General features: G+C 40.9%; 1 protein-coding gene across 5 annotated transcripts in view; it reads left to right on the plus strand.

Moving 5' to 3' along the window:
* PDE1C (phosphodiesterase 1C) overlaps nucleotides 1-21,078 on the plus strand; it is a 259,982-nt gene that overhangs the window by 146,708 nt on the left and 92,196 nt on the right. The window lies entirely within an intron of this gene.

Genomic DNA, 21,078 nt, shown 5'->3' on the forward strand with positions numbered 1-21,078 from the left:
CTTGAGAGGAGACCAGAGAGTTTTGCTACCACTATCCTTCACAGAAGTAGCCTACCTTTTGTTTGTGTTTGGTTTCATTTGCAGAATAATTTCTGCTCACTGATGTTAATGTTGTTATGTTCTTGGACCATGTGATAACCCATATTAATAGTGATAGATTCTCGTGCTCGTGGTGCTGGAATGGAGAGCCAATTGGATCAAAGGGATGTTTTTCCCCAAAACTGACCATTTAAAGACTGAGCTCTCAGTCATACAGACTCTCTTTAGCATTTGTTCTACACTGAATCTCAGAAAATTACAGTGGTGTCAGATGTCTCTTCACTTGCATTTCTAATCTGGACTATATATTAATTCCTCTAGGCCGAGAAATGGGCAAATTGTGAGTGCACTATATGCTTATTATTTTCCTCTTCCATTATTATTTGAAGGACTAATTTATGTAGATGCATTTTAAACAGTATGGATAGATTCACTCCTTTTGAAAGCTCACCTTTTCATATAAGCTCAAAAGCTTTGCCTGTATAAATGGATAATCTTACTGACAAATTGAACTGTTGCTAAATGCCCTTGGCAAACATGATAATTTTGTTTCTAAAGCACTTATTTTGCTCAAAGGCTTTCTATTTCTCTGATCCTCTTGCATTCTCATGGACAATATGAAAGAAAAGGAAGTATTGGCAAACAAGAATCAATCCAGCTCTATCTCTGTCTCAGATTGAACCTGACCCTCTTTGATTTCTTTTACAAAGTCCAACTTTGTAGTTAGTCAAAAGTCAAGAATCTATTCAATTTGAAGGCTGGAATCTGGTCACTGCCCATACTAGGAGGAAGGCTCCTTCTCCTGAAGATTAGATGATGGCAGGAGGATTGGCACTTTTACAACAGGAATAAGGCCCTGGAACTAGAAGGACAGACAACTGATGAGATGGACAAAAGTCCTTCTGGGATAGAGGGGCCACATAGGCAAACAAAATCTACCCCCAAATCGCAATCTCCTCTAAGATGAAATGAAGAGTAATTGTCATAAATGACTCCCTTCTAAGGGGAACAGAAGGTATGCAGCATGCAGACCAGACCGAAACCATGGGGAATTCTGCTGCCTCCAAGAGGTTCAGATAAGAGACATTGCTAGATAACTCTACAGCTTAGTAGGGCCCCCTAATTTTTATCTGTATTGGTTCTTCAAATAGCAGTAACAAGATAACAAAGAGAAGCGCAAAGGAAATCAAAAGGCATTTCAGGGCCTTGGGACAATTGCTTGAAGGTTTAGGAGCACAGATCACGTTTTCCTTGATTATTCCACTGGCAAGTAATAATATCAAAAGGAGTACGCAGATCCATCAGATCAATGCATGGCTTCAAGGCTGGTATCATTGGAAAATTTTTGGGTTTTTTGGCTGTAGGATGATCTATACAACTCTTAGTCTGCTGACATCTTGTGGGATGCGCCTTTCTCAGAAAGGCTCATTGGCAGAGCTTCAAACTAATTTAGAAGGAGCGAAGGGACAAAACCTGGCTTGCCAGTGATGAGCAATGGCGTGTATGCCAAAACTTGAGGAAGTGAGCTCTAGTGGTCTCCCTCAGTCTGCTCCATGAGGTGTCAGCTGCAGTGAAGCATATCTGAAATGTTTCTATAAAATGCATATAGCATGAGTAATAAAAAAGATGAGCTCAAAGCTTTGGCCCAGTCCCATTTGACATGAATAGCATAAGCAAAACCTGGTGGGATGAGTCCAGTGGCTGGAATGCTATGTTGCCACAGGCTCTTTAGAAAGGATAGGCAGGGCAGGTAAGGGAGGGTGGATGGTGTTGTATATAATCAGGGGACTGGCTTACAGTTGGTGATGGCATGGTTGGGAGCTTCTGTGCCATGGCAGCCAGAAAGGCCAGCCATATCCTTGGGTGCATCATTCCTGGTCAAGGGAGGGGATTGTCCCACTCTGCTCTGCACTGGGGAGACCTTGCCTCTAGTCCTTTGTGCAGTTTTGAGTGCCAAAATACAAGAACTATATGAAGCTACTAGAGAGGTCCAAAGGAGGGCTATGAAGATGGTGAAGGGTCTAGAAGGGGAAGGTATACAAGGAGGGGCTGAGGTAATTTGGCTTGGAGAAGAGGAAACAGAGGGGAGATCTTATAGCTGTTTACAACTTCCTCACAAGTAGCAGAGGGGCAGGCAGTGATCTATTCTCTGTATATTTCAGTGACAGAACCTAAGGGATTGGTATGAAACTGTGTCAAGTGAGGTTTAGTTTAAATATCAGGAGGAGGTTTTTCACCCACAGGGTGGTTGGGCAGGCAGTGATCTATTCTCTGTATATTTCAGTGACAGAACCTAAGGGATTGGTATGAAACTGTGTCAAGTGAGGTTTAGTTTAAATATCAGGAGGAGGTTTTTCACCCACAGGGTGGTTGGGCACTGAAGCAGGCTCCCCAGGGAAGTGGTCAAAGCACAAAGCCTGCCAGAATTCAAAAAGCATTTGGACAAGGTTCTCAGGAACATGGTGTGATACTTGGGACTGTCCAGAACCAGGAGCTGGACTTTGATGATCTTGATGGGTCCCTTCCAGCTCAAGATGTTTTATGATTATATGCTTCTACCTGTGTCAACACTGAAGCTGAAGTCAGAGAGTAGGGGTCAGGCATATTATGGCTTTTGCGCTAAGCTAATTGGGATGGTCTTTAATATAGTCTGATTTTCTAAATTACGAAAAATTCTTTGTCTTCCCTGGTGGCAGAATTAGACTAGCTCTGAGCATGGTAAAAACTTTTTCCCTTTTCGGACAAGTCAGAACTAAACCTCATGCTGTCACAGTTGCTGCCACTCAAGTTTGCTAGCCAAGAGCCAGAGGGCAGAGTGCTTTTGCATCTTTAGCTGAATAGAAAAATTTTTGTTCTCCTTCCTGAAACAAATATTACTTTTTACTATACAAGGTGATTAGCTATTTAGCTGAAATCTCAAATGTTTTAGTGAACTATAACACTGTCTAATGTAAGTGTATGATTGATTGGTTTTTCATATAAATATTCCTATCCTTGCTTATAAAGTGTTGTTAGCATGGTTGAAAAATGTTTAGTGAACAAAGCAGAATTTGAGATTTGCTGCAGACACATGAAAGGTTTTTTTTACAATTTGATGATAAACTGACATGCTGAGGCTGTCAAATCAAAATAGTGAAGGTTCCTTCAGGATGTGCATGCAGCATATTTTAATGCAGAAAGGCCCCTCCAGGTGTGTATTAGGTTTAGACAGGATAGTACATGCTCTAGAATCATATTGCTGATCCAGGATAAATGGCCAAATCCCTTGTTTGTAGCTATCAGATGTGTGTTTTAATTGTCATGGTAATAAGTCCATCTTCATGTATGTTTTTAAGAAAGCACACTGATTCTGGGACATAGTAAGACCATATTACATACTGAGGTCAGTGAAAACTAATGAAGCAAAGAAATTTTAAAAACAGTCCTGTAGGAATCTTTATTATTATCCTTTACCTCAGCTTTAAGACCAGTTCAAATCTACCTTTTATTACTTATCAAATACTACTTTAGTGGAGTTCTGGGTCTTAACCATCTAGTGCTTCCTCTAATTACCTTTGCTTTATCATTCCTTAACTGTGTTCATTGGTTCTCCTGTGCTCTCAGTCTGTTTCCAGAGGCTTTCAGTGTCCCACTCTCTGCTAATTAACTCTTACTGACAAAATAGTTATGGTTCCTTCATTTCCTCTTTTGCAACCCTGAGGAAGACAGTGTTGTGGTAACAAGCATAGATATTTCAGAAAAAACATGTAAGTCTCTTGTCATCTCAGAGATTATAGTGAGAAGGAGCATGAGCTATTGGTGAGATTACTAGTTATTAACTCAAAAGAAGTTTAATGAAATGCAGACAAAATTAAAGTTACAAGGGGTTGTTAATTGTTAGAACTGAATCTGAAACAATGAAAGTTTAACAACACTGCTTATTTGAGATAAAATTTCTCATTGTCTAGGGTGATCCACATGATTTGGGAAAACAGTCCCTCTTATCTGAAGGATCTATAAACCGTGTTTATGTAATGTTAGACAATTTAGCTTAACGAAGCACATTCACACCAAAGCTTTATTGGTTTTGTTGGTGGCTTGTTAGACTGTGTTACTAGTCATTGAGAAGCAGACAGAAAGATTTTTCTATATACAGAGAAATGCTAATATTTTCAACTGTGTATAAATATAGCTGTTGGTTTATAGCTGTTAAGCTGTTAAACAGCTGTATAGCTGTCTCTCCTTATTCTGTTGACTCCAGTGTTACCTGAACAATTTAATTTTTAAAAGAGATCTTCTTTTTCCAAACAATGTAGCTATATAGTATTCACCCATGTCATTAAGATCTGCTGCAACAGATCTTAATTATGTGCATGAATACTATATAGCTACATCAACAAATGCAACATTTCTGTTAAAAACCCCATTTCCCTAAAATAATTTTGTTAAATTGTATACTTTTGAGTTTGAAATGGGACAGGAGGCTTTTTCAGGCAGGTAGACTGGATGGTTGTTTTAAGTCCCTTTCAACTATACTAGTCTATTCTAAAAACCCCTAAGCTGAAAGCTTGTGTAAACAGCAGAAATGAGGTAGTCTTATTATGTGGATAAAGTAAAATGGGGTGTACTTATCCTTTTCATTAATATTTATTAAGGAACAAATATTGTCTGTGACCTTCTACTGATGCTAATATGTGGAGAGCCTGATTCAAGAAAGATAGGTGCCTTAAAAGAAATATAGAAGCCTGCTGTAAAAGCAGCCTTTCCCAGGCTTGATCCTGTAAATAATTAGGTTCTCAGCCACCTTCTATATAAACAACAAGATTCTCAGACCGTTCTGTCCTTGGCTGCTACTGGGAGCAGACAGCCAGTCTGGGAATAGATATAAAGGTTTTGAGAACTTTCCATATCATGGTGGGAACACTGATCTTGGTTTCAGTAAACTAACTTCAGGTATTGTAAACAAAAGAGGAGCTGAAGTTTTCTCTACAGCCTATCAGGAGCTCAGATTTTGCAATATGCATGAAGTGAATTAACACTGTTATAAAAGGTGCCTGATTGATGAATAAAGTGGAGTCAGATGCGAAAATCAACAAAGGTGGTCGCTCCCTCACTTTGACACTAATAGAACCGGTGATCTTAAAGGTGTTTTCCAACTTATATGATTAGATATTGTACTAGTCTCTCTTCAAACATTCAGTTGTGAGGCTTCATCTTTTAATCCCACACACTACAGATGTACCTGTCTGCTTTTAGGACATTTGGACACCTTATTCTGTAAGTTCCAGAACTCTGAGATGAGTTGTCATCGTATGTCACACCGCAAGCTGGCTTGTACTGGGCAATTAATTTGGCTGTAAATAAGAACCACAGCCAGTTCCATAAACAGCCCCTGGATTGACAGACAGGAACCTCACCAATTACATTACATGCTAAACTGCAGACATATATTCAGGCCAGGAAGGAAAATCCAGGCGCCTCCCTGGGGCAGGGGAGTTTGCCATTGTCTCCTACAACAGATTCTGGGTTTCTTACATCACGTGCAGTCCTGTGGTGCAAGGCTTCAGGAATGACTCTGGGGGTGTGAAAAACAGCAATCACTTGTTTAAAAATTGTAAAAGTTTAATAGTAGGAAAAGAGTTATAAAAATAGTAATAAAAAATTAGAGTAATAAGAATTTGGACAATAAAGGACAATAAAAAAGCAAAGAATTACAGATGTCTCGGTGCTCTGCTCTGCCACAGAACACACTTTGCTAACAAAGGATTAACTCTTAAAGTAAGAGCCTGTTGCATATTCACATATCTCATACATGATGCAAAAATTCTTTTCAAACAAATGGTGTTTTCTGGTTATTGTCAAACCCCACACCCTCCTTCACCCCACCTCTCCCCCCATCTTAAAAATCAATCATCTTGGTCCCTCGACATCTGGTTCTTCCCAATAAGGAGGCAATGATTCTTCTCTTAGGTTTTTGGTGTCTTGTTACTGTTATCTCTCCTTGAGCTAGTTAGAAAAAGTATCTTACATCACATAGTTTCTGTAGCCTAAAACTATATTCATCACACTACTTAGAAAGATTAGTACAGCACTACAAAAAAAAAGGATTAATACAACATAACTTTCCAACATAACAAATAAAGTATTCATTTTAATATTTGCAAAAAGCCAATCATATAATATGTATTTTTCACAGGGGAGCACTTCCAGGAGCCTTTGATGGATTAAGGCACGCCCTCAGCTGCCCCTCAGCTGAATGTCCCAGGGATTCCATTGCCAGTTTATGTAAGGGAGGATGGGTTCACTGCTCCTGAGCAGAGGTTACAACTCACCAAAACTTCCTCCCCCCACCTCGGCCGTGGGGGTAATCTGTGCAAAACTGCTCCCAAAAAATGGGTCTGTGGGCTATAGCCTCTCCCACCCCAAAGCAAGCCAAAGGTGATTCTTAGCACAGCTACTGGGTTTGGCCCACATTTTTTTCCTTGTTTACTTTTTGTTTCAGTCAACTGAAGAATGGGTTTTCCTTTTATCTAATCTAAGTAGTTTGACTTACAGTCCAAAGTTCCAGATAGGCATCTTCAGGGAGCCTTCTTTGGTTGTAGCTTCTTTATAAAGTTTTTGTTAAAATGAGCAAAACTTTATATCAATGTTTGAGGCATGACCTGTTTCAGTCTCTGACACACCTAAACTGCTCTGGCTCACAAGTTCTAAGAATGGCAGAACAGGTCTTTTATAAAATGAATTATTTATTGAACAGACAGAGAATAGCAGACAAAAGGTGTTGAACAGATTTACTTACTGTCACCATTAGGCCAGACATGGCATACACACGTGATCAGGGTCCAAGAAGAAAAAAGGTTTTTTTATTCCGCATGTTCTCCATCTTTATGTACTCTTAACAAAACGTGATCTTCAGTCATTAACTGCATCACAATAACTTATTATATTCATTGGTGCAAAGCAATTAACGTCAATATAATTGGCAAAAGTTTTACAGAAATTTAATAAGGCATGCATACACATCTACTTACACACGTAGTCTAGCTTACAAAAATTTTCATGTATCCTTTCTTATCTGTTTCCATACTGACTGCCTTATCTTCATCCTTAATATGGATACACTTGAAAATCATCAACTGTTATTTCTTCTATTAATTTAACTTTGCTTGCAGGCCAGCTGTCAAGCCCCTCCATAACCTACTACACATTATAAAACAAATGAGTTTCTAGTAGATTACATAAAAACAGTGCATGACATTAAGGTACCGATATTAAAGCTAGCAAAGAAATAGTATAGTTTAGAAGGCACTGTAATTTACCCCCAAACTGATGATAGTGATGTTTGCTGAACTAATAAATTTGGCTCCAAAATAGCAAATTCAATTTAAGATTCTCTCTTGCTTATTGATAGTGCAATACATTACACTCCTTGTACAAACTCTAAGAAATGATAATTAGGCTACCTTCCCTTTTGGTATCTATGATCTTACAGTTCAAGTTATCACCACCACTCAAACAAATATACATATGCGGGATTACCACTCTTACTCCTCCCACCAACCTGATTTCGGGGGATCTCAGAACTCATACCTAGGGAAAGAGGAAAAGGTCAGTGGGTACCATGGGAAAATTACATTCCATAAATATTCTACTGTATAATAGTTTGGTTTCTCTCAAGGGTGGGAGACAAAACATATAACAGCACTCAAGTAATTCCAACCTCTTCAGCCTATAATCAGTCAGGGTCCTGAGATCAGACTGAATAAGTTTTCAGCTTTATCAAACCCTTCAGTGGTTCTCAACCCCAAAATTTTTCTTCTTCTCTTAACCACTTATATCTTCTTCGCCTACAGCTGGAACTTTACAACTGCCACTTCAGCTCATCTGTCAGCCCCTTTTCTCCCTCCTTACAGAGGCCACCAACTGTTTATCCCTTTCTTCTGCAAAATTAAGCTTTACACATCTCTTACTGTTACTACACATGCTTCCCTTGGTACAGTAATTTTAAACTGCTCTGAGGAGATAGGAAGAAGTACAAAAACTTGATTCCATTATCATATTAAATCCTATGTAAGCTGCCAGAACTAAATTGAGAGAGGAATCTTTCCCATCTGTCGGGTTTTCTCGGCTGTTTGAGGGGCCTGGAAAGGCCCGAAGTGGCCTTGGGACAGCCCACGTATCGAAGGACGAGAAGAGGCTTCAGTTCTTCTTTCGGTTTTTATGTTTATTAATTGTTTATCTAAAAGATGTTCTTTCAGCCCGACAGAGATCTGCTCAGCAGTCAGCCATGAGCACACTGTGCCGCCCTCCGTACAGACACCTATCTTTATACCCATGGTTACGTGTACAATATTTATCATTTTTCCCTAATACCATTTATTCTTATTGCTGGGTGCACTTTCAGTAATAACCAATCCAAAAATGCCACCATCACCAAAGAAGATGGAGGAGAAGAAGAAGAAGAAGAAGGACAGGACACACTCCAATTCCTCCATCTTACTTCTCTAAACCCCCTTGTACATAAATCCTAAACCCTGTGTCTCACTCTCTAATTAGCTAATCTTTTCGCCATTCACTCCGGTGAAGTCCTCTTATTTTCATACAGGTGTCGTCTCCCGTGTAGGGTCAAAGTCCTGCCACCAGACACTTCTGGCAACATTCCAGGACTCCCGGGCCCCCCAAGGGTGGTCTCGGTGGTCCGGCATCTCAGGACTCAGATCCTGAGATCCCACACCCATCCACTGTGGCAACTAGAGAAAAAATATGAACATCTTAAAATATTGCTGGCAAAAACTTAAAAAACCATATAGGAACATAAATATCATAAAACTTAACAAGATAAAAATGTGCAAACACTTGATGTTGTGAAGAACAGTGACTCTTCTGTCCCATTACCATGTTATGCCCTCAAAGAACATTTCTAGATGGAGAAAACTCGATCCTTGGACCTACTTTAAAAGGAGGAACTGTCCACCTGGTATTCTTCTGTACTCTTTTTCATAAAAAATGTTGTTAAACCTTTACTCAAACTAACAAGAACAGTCTTTGAAATGAAACTTAGAATGCAAAAATGCAACCATCATTAATAAAACTTATTCAGTAAAACTTACCTAAATTATCTAGTACTTTAACAATACTAATGAGGATTCTTAGCACCATGTAGGCAAACCTGAGTTAGAGTACCCAGCCATCCTTTTGAGATATTTTCCCTTTTAGACAAAATGGTTTTTGATGGATCTACATACTCTGTTACAACCTATTTTTCAAATTTGGACTTAAGTCCTAAGCCAACTATATTTGTTCTATTTTGGTGATATTAGAGTGGTCCTTTAGGAAAAAGAACACCACTTTCTTTTCCTTCTTTCTTTCTCACTTATCACTCTGGTATTTGAAGCCATGCTTGGTATTTCTATCAGTATTAGGTACATGGTCCTGCAAGGATGATTGGCCAATCCAGGAGCAAACAACTCTGCTGCCATTCTGGGGACATTTGTGAAAATACAAAAAGATAAACCATTTAATGCATTTCATTTTAGAGTTTTGTGTTTTGTTGAAGCTTTGTCTGCAATGGAGTAATTGTTTAGCATATTGTTCAGTATAGTTCCTCTGTGTCCAGAGCCGAGTTTATGTTTAAAGATCTCACCACCCATTGCTTTCAATGTGGTTTTCAACAATCCATTGTACCATTCAATTTTTACAGAGGCTGGTTTGTGTTAGGGAATATGATATGCCCTCTTCATACCATGCTCTTTGGCCCAGGAGTCTATGAGGTGATTTTTAAAATGAGTCTGGTTATCTAACTCAGTTCTTTCTGGGCTGCCATGTTATTACAGGACTTCTCTTTCAAGGCTCAAGATGGTGGTCTCGGCAGTGATGTGAGGCACAGGGCACACCTCCAGCCATCCAGGTCCAGTGGTTGCTTCCACCATTGTAGGAACAATGGCCTTGCAGTGCCCACCTTGTGGGTTTTCAGGAGGGTGATGCAATCCATCTGCCAGGACTCCCCATATTTTTATTTCAACCACTGTCCCCCATATCACAGAGGCTTTACCCATTTGGCCTGTGTAGGGCCCCAATCAACTTGGTAGATGGGACTTTTGAAGAGGCTTCATGTACTCTGGATGCACAGGAGGAATACTGACAAGATATTCTCAAGAGATCAACAAAACACAAAAGACTTTACTAGCAAACTTACAAAAATCAGGGAACTAGCAAACTTAAAATCAGGGAACTGGCATCCAGTCAACATAAAACATTTCTCAAAACATTAACTTGACCCATTCAGTTCAGTAAATGCTACGCTTATCTGATGTTAAGTTGCAATATTTCAAGAAGGGAGAATTAGAAGACAAAGGAAAAAGAGAAAGAAAGACAAAGACCTAGAAAAGCACATATATATAGCTACCAACTCCTGGGTTCCAATGGTATTCAGATAGAACTTCTAAGAATAAAGTACGGTCTAGACAATTAGATGGCCTCTTGTTCAGCCTTAAATACCCCTTGGCCTTCCTCGGCCCTTCCCCCAAGTGGGACTTCTGTTCATTTGCCCCTCAGAAACTGGGTTAAAGGCTCCAGGGGTGGATGTGGAGCATTGTGCCAGGGATTGGCAGGCTCTGCCAGGCTGGGATACTGGCTCTAAGGGGGTGGTGTATGCAGGGCAAGGTGTTCCTTCCCCTCTGCATGCACCCTAAAATGTCCTGAGACATCAGTCTTTCCAGTCTCTCATAGCCTGCTTGATTGCAGTGTATGTTTTACAGTTGAGGATAACCTGGGAGATGGTGTCTGTGTTTATGTCCACTGCTCAAACATGAGGCCGCCTGTATGTTGCATGTCTTCCTTAATGGCTTAAGGTGTCATGGGCCTACTAAGCCAGAAATAATTCACACTTATGCTGTCAATCCAGATCCACATGAGACACTTTAGTCTTAGCAGCTTGATCCACCTATCCATTGTTGTGGTGTTCTTCAGTACCCCGACTGTTGGGTATGTGTGCATCTCCATGACGTACTTTTACAGCCAAGTTCTCTACCTCTGCAGTGATGTGCTGCCACATTTCAGCAGCCCAGATTAGTTTCCCTCTGTGGTGCCAATGTGTCTTTCTTTCCATAGGTCTAAATATCACACAGAGCTTTTGCTACTGTCAACAAGCCAGTCTTGGAGTAGAGCACTGGCCATTTATCTCTTTCAGTCATATCAGTAAAATGCAGCCGGACAGCTGTCAGCTCTGCAACCTAACTTGATCCACCTTATTCCTTAATAGCTTCTGTGACTCACTGCATAGGACTCCATACAGCTTTTAATTTTTTATGTATCCCTAAAATACAGCAGCAACTGTCAGTTAAGAGGATGTATCACTTTTCTTTTTCAGGTGGTTGATTATATGGTGTGGCCCCCTTAGCAGATGACATCTTTTCCTTTTCATCCTCTGCAGATAGTTCAAAATTTTTCCTCAGGCCAATTTGTGATGATTTCTGAGATCCCTGGGTGACTAGGTTTTCCTATTCAAGCTTGCTGTGTGATCAATGTGATCTACTTACTCCTTGTAGCAAAAGAGGCATGATGTGTGAAAGGGACTTTCCTTTTGAACATCCAGCACAGCAGTGGCTGTCAGGGTGCCAAGAGGAGCTGGTGCCAATCACTTCTTAAGCAGCTTGAACCCCTATATAAGCTGCCAGTATCTCTTTTTTGGCAGGGGTATAGTAGGCTTTGCTTCTTTTGTATTCCTGATTCCATGGCTACTGCATGAACAGTCTCCTGTTTATTTGTTTAAAAGGTTGTTGTTGTTAAGGACCCCATTTGAAAGCACTCTTCTTCCCAGTCACTTGATAGAGAGGGCTTATGATCTGACTGTAATTCGGAACATGGATTCTCCAAAAACCCACAGCACTGAGGAAAAATAGTCTTTACTTTTAGCAAGTTGGCGGGGACATAGCTGCAATTTTCTTGACCACATCCATTGGAATTGGATGATATGCCATTTTATTCCTAAAAACTGATATTCTTTGGGCAGGTCCCTTGACTTTGCTTTATGGCAATACCAGCCTTCAGGGGGATATGAATTATTTTCTCCCCTTTCTCAAAACTTCCTCAGCTGTTTTGCCCCACATGATGTACTTCACTGTTCTGGAGCCTCACCCTTTTCCAGTGCAGTCTGGATCAGTCCATGGCAAATAGTGGAGAAGTAGTTCCTCTCTTTGGACAGCTGAATCCATGTGTACTCAACATCCCTTCAGGTGAAAGCAAACTGTTGCCTGCACTGTCTTGCTAAAGGAATGGAGAAAAATGCATTAGCAAAATATCAGTGGTGGCTCCACTTTGCTGCCTTGGACTCCAGTTTGTACTGAAGCTCCAGCATATCCACAGCAGCACTCAGAGGTGGTGTGACTTTGTTCAGGCCATGATAGTCCACTGTCAGCCTCCTCTCTCCATTGGACTTATGCACTGTCATATAGGGATATTAAAGGGTTGCTCTCCAGTTTATGAATCATCTCATGGATGGGGGTGACAGAGTCCTGGTTTGTGTGGTACTGTCAGTGCACTGTTGTGATAGCGATCAGTACATGTTGTTCTTTGATCATCACCCATCCCACAGCAGTAGGTCCTCTGAGAAACCAAGCAAAGTATTCAGCTAATTTTCTCTATCTCGACAACAGCTACCCCAAAATCCCAACAATGCCCTTTTGGATCCTTGAAATACCCTCTCTTGAGTTAATATATGCCAAGAACACTCAGAGCCTCTTGACCAATCAGAATTGGAGTGGTTTTGCCATTCATTCCCAGTCAGGTTTGTTTCAGCTCCTATCCTGTCAGCTGTCACCCCAGAAATAGAGATAGATTCTGCCTCTATAGATCTTGATGGCATCAGGGTACATTGTGTACCTGTGTCAACTAAAGTCTTATACTCTTGCAGGTCTGATGCACAAAGCCATCAGATCCACACAGTCCAATAGATCAGATTGTCCCTTTCCTCCTGCTGGAAGCACAGCTCCTCTAGTTCTAGTCATAGTAGTCATTGTTCATGTCTTGTAAATATTAACTTTAGGTTCCTTCAAGAGGATCAGAAATAACATTCAGCCCTTCTGTTGTGTCTGACAACTAGCCCACTGGAAACTGGAGCAGCATTTATCCTTGAAGAATTTTCTGTGGTGGTTGTCCTTCCTCTCAACTCACACACCTGTGCCGCTGGGACAGAGGTGGGTTTTCCATCCCACTTCCTCATGTCCTCTCTGTGATCATGAAGGTAAAAGCACAGGTTACCTTGTGCTGTGTACTGACTGTCTCGAGAGCAACTGGAATTGTAGTTCCCAAGTAAGTGTCTACCGAGACCCTGCAAACCACACTGCTGCTCTTTTTGCTTCCCCACCTCGCCCTCCCTCTGCCCTCTGTGACAGGCTGGACAGGAGAAATGGAGGTACAAAAAGTAAAGGCTATGTGTTAAGATAAGAACAATTTACTGGAAACAGCATTTAGATAAGAACACAAACATAACAGCAACAATACTAAAAACAAGTGTACAAAAGAGAGAGATTCACATGCAAAATGCTCAGTGCAGAGCCAGGCCCAACTGCAGCCACATAAAAGACCAGAAAAGACCTCTTAACTCTGTAGGAGACTCCCTTTTCCACTGGTAAAGATGTGAGGTGATACAGAATACCCTCCAGGTTCTGGCCCTGTTCCCTCTTGCTTACTGTAAAAATCTTCCCTGTCCTTCCTGGAACCAGAACAAGTTTCAAGTCCTCTGCCATAAGCATGGACTTCTTCCCCGAGAACAGGTTGCTCAGAGCCCCATCCTGCGCTCTTAATGTTTTCAAGTATGGAGCATCCACAACTTCTCTGGACAACCTGTTCCAGTCCCTCACCACCCTCACAATAAAGAATTTATTCTGTATATATAAGCCAAATTTCCCCCTTTGAATGTGTTACTCCTTGTTCTATCTCTAGAGTTCCTAATGAAGAGTCCCTCTCCAGCTTTTCTGTAGGTCTCCTTCAGATAATGGAAGGTTGTTATGAGGTCTCTATGCAGTCTTCTCTTCTTCAGGCTGAACAGCCTTGACTTTCTCAGCCTGCCTTCATATGGGAAGGACTCTGATCCCTTAGTCAACTTTGTGGCCCTCCTCCAGATTTGTTCCAACAGTTCCATACCCTTCTTATGTTGGGGGCACTGGAACTGTAAGCAGTATTCCAGGTGGTGTTTCACAAAAGCAGGGTGCAGGGAGAATCACTTCCCTTGCCCTGCTGGCTGTGCTGCTTTTGATGCAGCCCGGGATTCAATTGACTTTCTAGGCTGTGAGCACACACTTCTGGCTCATGTCACAGCCAAGTCCTTCTTCACAGAACTGCTCTCAATCACTTCTCTGCCCAGCCTGTAGATACTCCTGTGATTGCCCCAACACAGATGTAGGACCTTTCACTTTGCTTTATTGAACTTCATGAGGTTTGCATTGGCCAACCTCTCAAGCCTGTTGAGGTCTTTCTGGATGGCATTATTCCTTCCCTCCATCATAATGACTGCACTGCCACTTGTGGTGTGCAGAGCTTGGTGTCAGCAGTGAGCTTGCTAAGGGTGCACCAATCTCACTGTCCATGTTGCCAACAAAGATGTTGAACAGTGTCAGCCCCAACACCAGTTCCTGAGGGACACCACTTGTCACTGGTTTCCATGTGGACAATGAGCCATTACCATACCACTGTTTGGGTGCAGCCATCCAGCTAAGTCTTTATGCACTGAGTGGTCCATCCATCAAATACATGTCTCTCCTGTTTAGAGACAAGCAATTCAGGCAGGACAGTGTTGAGTACTTTGCACAAGTCCAGGTAAACAATGTCAATTGCTTTGCCCCTATCCACCAACTCTATAGCCCTGTCACAGAAAGCCATCAGACTTGTCAGGCACGATTTCCCCTTAATGAAGCCATGTTGATTATCAGCAGTCATCTCTTTGTTCATCAACATGGTTTCCAGGAGAATATGCTCCTTGATCTTGCATGGTACAGATGTGAGACTGAATTGTGTGTAGTTCCTTGGGTCTTCCACTTTCCCCTTTTGAAAAATGGAGGTTGTATTTCCTTTTTTTTTCAGTCTGTCATGGTTTGATACTGTCCAGATGCCAGGCACCTACAAAAGTTTTTTGCTCCCTCTCTTCTGCTGCAGTTCAGTAGAGGATAGAGGAAATAAAAATTAACAAAGGGCTCATGAGTTGAGATAAGGATTGGAAGAAAAACACTCTATGGGCAAAGCAGGCTCAAATTTAAAGTTATAAGGTATATTATTATTAACACAGTCAGGGGAGGATATAAGAGATCATTTCCCCCCAGTTCTCTCCCTCTTTCCCACTGACAGTGCAGAGAGACAGACTATGGGGGTTTGGTCAGTTTGTTACTTGAGATCTTTTTCTGTTTGCTCAGAGAGAGGAGTCTTTCCTCTGCTATGCCATGAGGTCCCTCCTACAGGCAAATACTCTTCCAGAAAACTGTTGCAGTGTGGGTCACTCGTCCAAAGGGTGCAGTCTTCTAAGCTACTCTAGTTTGGAAGGAAGGGCCCTCTCTATCTCTGGCAGCAGGGGCCCTGTCTCTCTATTCACATCTCTCACTAGAATACAGCTTTCTCTGATATCCACTCTCTCCAGCATGAGCACTTTTGCACTTTTCCCACAGGCTGTATCTCTGCATCTCCCATGGACTTCATGTACTGCAAGGGGACAGTTTGTTTTGCCATAGTCCTCACCACAGCCTGCAGTGGAATTTTGTCTCCAATGCTTGAAGCACCTCCTCCCCCTCCCTTGTTCTCCACAGAACTTGGTGTCACCATGTTGTTTTCTCTAATGCATGCTCACTTCCTCCTCATCTGTGACTGGAAAAAAACCTGTTGCTTGTAGGTAGCATTGGCAATATGTTCCACTAATTCAAAGATCTTGCAAGATCTTGCAGTGCCGAGAGGTCGATCTCATCTAGGTTCTGTGTTGAGGAGTTGCTAGTTATCTTTTTCTGCTGCTGGCTAGGTGACCTCGCCACCATCATGGGGGCAGTGGTGGCTGCTGTGGCACTGGTGCTATTTAATGCCTCTCCTCATGTGGGGCACTGGGAAGGAGAATCTGCCAGTGCTGCCCCTGCCCTTCTGCCTGCGGCATGGCTGGCTAGGGGCAGCCAGGCAGGCAAGGCTCTTGGGGCCACACCAAGATAGTGGTGGCTGCACCAGCGCATCCCCACTGGCTGTGCCAGGATGGCCCCTGGTGGCACCTCGCCATGCCTGGAAACAAAAACTGCTTGTGTACTATTTTTGTTTTCTTCTTATGCACTTTCATAGGGGCAGTAACAACCTCTCTAACTGGGCCAGCAGCATGTCCATCTTCAAAGCTGTTAGAGATTTATCCTTGAATAATTTTCTGTGAAACTAAAACCTCTATTTTTAGTTTTGAATATTGCAACATGATCTGGCTTTCTAGGTGTGTGAGACATAGTGGAAGCTTCTAGCAGCTTCTCACAGAAACCACCCCTGTAGCGCCCTACCCGCTACCAAAAACCAGGCTGTACCAAATCAACACACAGTCATCAAGAATTTCACCTGACTGCCTTAGTTTCTCAAATAGGGTGGATAATAGCTTAATAACTTTGTCTACTCTTGGATGAATCTCATCAGATCCCATAGAATTGTGCACATTCTGGTTCCTTAGATGGTCTTGAAGTTGATTCCCTCCTGCAGTGGGCTTAGGCTCTTCACTCTTGCAGTCTTTGCATTTTCCTTTCATGACTTGGGCAGGGTGTCTGGAGCACTTGCTGTGGAAGACTGAGGCATAAAATTAATTTAGAATCTCAGTCTTCTCCATATTCCAGGTCTATCCAGGTAGCCAGATCTCCCACTTCCTCCTAGAGAGGGCCCACATTATCCCTAGTCATTTTTTTGTTATAACTACACCTATAGAAACTCTTTCTATTGCCTTTGACATCTCTGGCTAGACTCAATTCTAACTGGGCTTTAGCTTGTCTTTGCTTCTACCTTCAGTAAATTTCTTTTTTATCTCTGAGGTGCTCAGCAGCTCCTTATCCATGTATGGATGCCTCTTGGCATTTTTGCCCCATATTCTCTTGTTAAAATGCATTGTTCCTGAGCTTGGAGGAAGAGATCCTTGAATATTAGCCAGTATTCTTGTGCCACTCTGCTCGCCAGGGCTCTACCACAGGGTACCCTATGACACAGGCTCCCAAAGATACCAAAGTCTGCTCTCCTAAGTCCAGGGCAGGTGATCTTATTGTGTATAGTTTTATTATATGTATAACATATTATCTATTTATTGTATATTAAATATATTTATTGACAGCTTCTTTCAGGTACCTATTTTTAAAGATGCAAAGTAAAAATTGTTAGATTTGTGTCTGATGTGTTATAATGGATGTTTTTTTTATAAAAGGCAACAGTGGTTTGAAAATGCTTAATTCTAGAAGATATAGCTTGTTGTCTTTGGATGTCATTGTCAACAAATTCAATGACTATATTGTGTTTGAACAGTTTCCTTGAAAAACTAATTCACACTAATATCTCAAAAAGAACTAGTCTGCCAACAGGAAGGCATGCTTTCGGAAATACTGATTAGAAGATTGCTGGTTGTGAAAAAAGAATATAGCAGTCTTTCTTTCTCTCCCACATCTGAAATTTATCCTTGTTCAGTTCTCACATTTATTCAGTGGAATGACTCATCTCACCTCATCTTTAGCCTTCTGAAGCCACAATGACCACCTAATATAATCTCCTGGCTCATTTCTTTCCCTAGTGGGAGAAGGCAGTGCACACTTTCCTGAGGAAGTATATGACAGACAGGTTTATCAGTGCTATCCACCCCCAGTGACTTCCACTAGCATCTGTATATCTGATTTCTATAGAAGGTTTGTGCTAGGTGAAGCAGTTGACTTGAAGAAAAAAACCCAAAACACAACCAATCCTTTTAACTGCTTATATTTGCTCATTCAGTTCCCAAAGTTCAGAACCTGAGAATGAGGGAGGTGTTTGCATATTGGAGGAGTGCACATCCTTTACAGTTCTCAGTAGCAGGACAGGGAGACAATGATAATTCGCAGGACTTGGCACTGAGGAAGTGCCTAGGCTGTTGTTGTATTGAAAAGTAAGCCAAAGTTTGCTAAAGTTTCCAGTGCAGGACTTCCTTCGATAGGCATGAGGGAATTTATAAATGGGAAGTGAAAACCTAAACTATTTAATTTCACTTATGACTAATGTTGTCAAAAGTTTATCTCAACGTTCTTTCACATTCCACTCAAGGTGAGTTGAAACAAGCTTTTTACCATCCTGCCAAGGACACTGAACTCATTGTTGTTGTACTTTCATGCTTCTAATAATAATAAAAATAATTTATTATTTAATTTTTAAATGTTTGTATTTTTATTCAAAGCAGGGATAATACTTCAGGAAACATGAAGAAGGCAAAGCAATTACTTGGGAAATTGCATATAATTTTTTTGGATTGAAATGTGTAGCAGTACTGTGTGTTTGCTCTTTGCACATGTTTTTATTTCCTCTGAATCTTGTGACTTGCATTTTTTTGTGTACAAAAGCAATGACAGAAGATAGATATCCAGCCTTATAAAAATTCATTTTGTCACAGGCTACCAGTTACTCTATTTTTAGTTTCAAGAATTGCAACATGATCTGGCTTTCAGGATGTGTCTTTTCCACAGTGAAAACATTATATATGTATGCAGAGCCTTACATTAAGATGCAGAAGAGTGTGGAATGAATAATACCCACTGACTGTTGCAAAAAGAGGTGTTGAACTTCTAGGTTACTTCTTGTGTATGCTGTATTTCTCCCGCCAATTCTCTCTTGGAAAGGGTTTCAGGGATTTGCTATACGGGTTGGGGAAGACGAAACAGGAAAGACTTACAAATATGATTGTCTGGCAAAAGATTTTGAGAATATAGAAACTATAGGCAAGATTGAAATGAAAGCAAGCTTTGAAATACCTTAGTTAGTGAACAATTGGAAGACAATGGTGTGGCTGGCTGAAGGGAATCCCCTTTTGATGAAAAAATACCCTCTGCTTGCAGACAGGTCCAAGGCTCAAAGCAGACCCTATTAGCTTGGCAGAAGGGGTTCAAAGATTAATTTTTAGGGTTTAAAATGTAACACAGTATGGTAATGTAATGATTCTTATAGGCTGTATGTAAATGCTGTAAGATTTGTATATTGTACTAGATTGGTTAGTGAGAATTAGAATATTCAACACAGAAGACGATTTATTGTATTGTAACGAGAACTTTGCTCTCTTACCCCTTTTACTCTGTTATGCTTTTGCTCTCTTACCCTTTTATGCTCTTACACTCTCATCCTCTCTACCCCTCTCTTCTCCTGGGCTTGCTCTGAGCTGTGGCTGGCAGCTCCCAGCAGGGCCCTGCACCCAGGCCCTTTGCAATAAACCCCAAGTTCCACAACCTGGCTGCAGAGATATTTCATCTCTGTCCATCCCGACCGTCCTGCCCCCCAACGCTCCTACACTATGTGTACACTGTGTGTACGCTGTGGAGACATCTGTCCGCCCAGCTGACTGAAACTACTGCACATGTGCATTGCATGCATAACCACCTGTAGTGTGCGCTGGATACTTTTAGACAGTGTTAAATATCCTGTGTATTTGCTTTACAGTTCTTTTACACCCCAACAGGCAGACAGATACTGTTGCAGGGCATCTGTCACACCGTCTGTGTGCTTAGATAGTCTGCACATGCTCTTTAACTCTGACATGACTCTCAGAATGTCCAATTTATCGAGCTTGTCAATTATAATGAGATGACAGACGCATGCCTATTTCTATGTAGGAATTCTTTGATATGGTTCACTGCTTCTCAAACTTAGTAAGAATTTCTTACCAGTAACTATGGTGGTTTTCCAGAGGAGAGAGAGGAATGAGCTGAAGATCAGAAGGAAGAGTTTGTCTTTCAGTTCAGCAGATGCTTATTTTCCAAACTTTTTTGTGTGTATACTGAAGCCAGCTTTTATGCAGTCAGGTCTATTTCTGATAACTATTTTGTTAATTTATAAAGTTTGTTGTTGATTTTACTTTTTTTTTAAAGCTATTTGATCTGGCTCTCAAAGGAATGTTATCACAAATGAGTTGATCTTAGAGTTGACTGCTAAGATCATTGAGTCCAACCATTAACCCAGCACTGCCAAGCTCTCACTTAACTGTGTTCCTAAGTGCCACAGGTGAATTTGATTGAATTTCAAAATTATTTCAGCGACCTTGAAGCAGAATTTTTCAGGTAATAAATTTTCCTGGATTCTCTTCAGTCCATTTAGGATTATTTTTTTAAAAAAACAAAACAGATACATTAAAGGCAAACTATCACCAGGCTCTTATTTAATACAATTAGTTGGGAGTAGCTGCTCAGTGACTAGAGTAGTGACTCAATGAATCAGCAATAGTTAAAGATAATGGATGGTAAGACAAAGACTCTGTAATTTTTTCACATGACAGTGTGAGAAACAAATGACTGATGCACATAGTACTTTGCATAATCTTCATTGAAGAATGTTGGTTCCAAGAAGCAATCATTACTCACTGTGCTATTATTGAAAATGAGTTTTGAATGAGTTGCAGCATAAAGCTACCAATTACTTATATCAATTAAGTAAAAGTCAGGAAGAACCAAAGTTCATGTTCTTTCTGTAAAATTGACTGCTGTGGCTTGTACAGAGTGTTTCTGGTAGCTAGTTAAGTTGTCATAACTGCAGACTCCCCATACACAGAATGAAGAAACAAGGAGGCATATGCAGCAATGCTTACTGTTCAAATGTGAAAGTAGTGAGTACTGTTTAATATACATGAGATATATGGTAGCTGCTTGATCTAATGAAAATCATAGCATTTCCTAACCTTGTATAATATTTCTACAATTGTGTTTCTAAGTATAATCTAATAGAGTTTTCCATGTGTATGTCAATCATTAGCAATAAGAGTAATTTGTTAACAGATACTATTCAAGAAGTTCCTTTTTACGACTGAATTGAAATTGTCCTCTCTTAGCTCCTGTGTTAAATTTAAAATAATTTCTATTT

This window comes from Zonotrichia albicollis, chromosome 1 (genome assembly GCF_047830755.1).
Source record: "Zonotrichia albicollis isolate bZonAlb1 chromosome 1, bZonAlb1.hap1, whole genome shotgun sequence".
NCBI lineage: Eukaryota > Metazoa > Chordata > Aves > Passeriformes > Passerellidae > Zonotrichia > Zonotrichia albicollis.